Raw genomic sequence first — 2,021 nt, 5'->3', positions numbered from 1 at the left:
GGGGAGGGGGGCTTTAAGACAATATGTTGTTTTTCCCCGCATGGGTGTAATAAACAGGTTCACTTTAAGAATGTGAAAAATGATTTACAGCTCGCCTTATAGAAAAAAATAAAAAATAATCATATTTGAGTATATACTCTAGTGTTCCATAGACCTTCAGGAAGTATTGTGTGTGAAGGTCAACAGCATTGCGGCAGCAGCATGCCTGGAAAAGCATTAATAACTATGGTGTAGGTGGTCAGCTGTATCCAGAAAACACTTTTATATCCAGAAATTCAATATTACAGTAATGGTAGTTCACAACTTTTTCTAATAATTCATAAATTGAGGATAAGAATAAGGCCTCATTCACACTGATACGGCCAAGTGTTTGCGATCAGTTGCGGCCACTCGGCCTGTACAGGCAGACAGGCTCTGCACACATGCAGGGCCGGATTTACTCTCCCTGCTGCCCCAAGGCCAGGTTCCGCAATGCGCCCCCCTTACCGCCAACGGAGAATGGCAACCGGATGGCAGAGGTGGCAGGGTTAATGTTTAATTTTTTTATGACCACACAGATTTCAGCTGCTGCTTAACTTGATTAGAGTAGTGGCGCGAGGTTTCACATCATTAATTTTTTTATGGTTTATTTTTTTTAACACTTTTTATCCCTTTATTTTTTTTTTTACTGTTTTACACTTTAAGCTTATCGTTTACTTTTTTTTATTTTTTATCTTATTATTGTTTATTTTTTATAATTATTTTCTTATTATTTTTTAATATTATTTTTTACTTTTTAATCACCTTTTTATTTTTTCCATTTAATTATTATTTCTTATAATTTTTTTTCACGTAACTTTATTGCTATCACACAGGAGCTAACAATCCCCTGTGTGATAGCATTTGGAAGTGACAGGTTCTCTTTATTGACCCTGTGATCTCCAATACAGGAGTTCTAGCACAGCACTGTGCTGGAACTCCTGTGACGGCTGAGAGAGGAAGACTGCTCTCCCCTCTCACTGTTTACATGGAGTGGCAGGGTTACTTTTAACCCTGTCGCTCTGATCCCCGCATCGGTTGCCAGTGAGGAGAGAGACTCGGCGGCCGGGGGAAGGAGAGAGCCAGAGGAGAGAGGTAGGTGCGGGTAGGACAGACAGGCTGCAAACATATTACAAGTGATCGCGGCAACATCGCCGCAATCACTTGTAAACGCACAAGCGGCTTCTTCACGCTACATTTAGTCCTGCCTTCCCAAAGCAGGACTTAATGTAGAAAGCAACTTACCGCCCGGAACTGCATGTTCCGGACATTGGGGGACTCCACCCCGCTGCCGCCCCTCTGCTCCCTGCCGCCCGGCCTCGGTGGCCTTGTGGGGAATCCGGCCCTGCACACATGGGGTGAATAACTGCAGCCATAATGGCCACTGATCTCTGCAGGGAGGAGAATATGAGCTGAGTGATTGGCAGTTATATGATCGCTCAGCTATCGGTATAGATCCAGCGTGTGACAGCTGCAGGGTCACAATCTGATTATCGGCTCAGTGTGAACCCTAAGGCTGGGTTCACACTTGGGCGTTCGTAATATGCGTGTTTGACGTGATTTGCGGTCAACGAAACGTGCGACAAACGCGCGTTTACGAGGGCTATCTGGCTGTATCCTAATGGATACGCGCGGAAATACGCCCCAAAGAAGCTCCTGTACTTCTTTAGGCGTAGGGCGTTTTTCAGCACGTTCCGACGCGCTGAAATACGCCTAGGTGGGAAACATGCCCATAGGAAATAATGGGATTTCACTTGCTGGGCGTTTTACAGCGCTTTGATCAGCGCTGTAAAACGCCCAGGTGTGAACCAGGTCTAACTGTAGCTGTTCAAGCTATATGTGCTTGAATAGCTCTTTTGAAGTGGAAAGGTGACCCTAAAGGTTTAATAGATCCCTAATGTAAAGGTTAAATAGATCCCGACATCGATCTCGAGATCCGCCCAGCTGCGTGAGTGACAGCTGGCTCTGCCTATCTAGAGGCAGAGCCAGCTGCAACCGCCCCC

Source organism: Nanorana parkeri, unplaced genomic scaffold (assembly GCF_000935625.1).
Source record: "Nanorana parkeri isolate BGI_ZX_2015 unplaced genomic scaffold, ASM93562v1 scaffold84, whole genome shotgun sequence".
Lineage (NCBI taxonomy): Eukaryota > Metazoa > Chordata > Amphibia > Anura > Dicroglossidae > Nanorana > Nanorana parkeri.
This window is presented reverse-complemented; position numbering follows the sequence as displayed.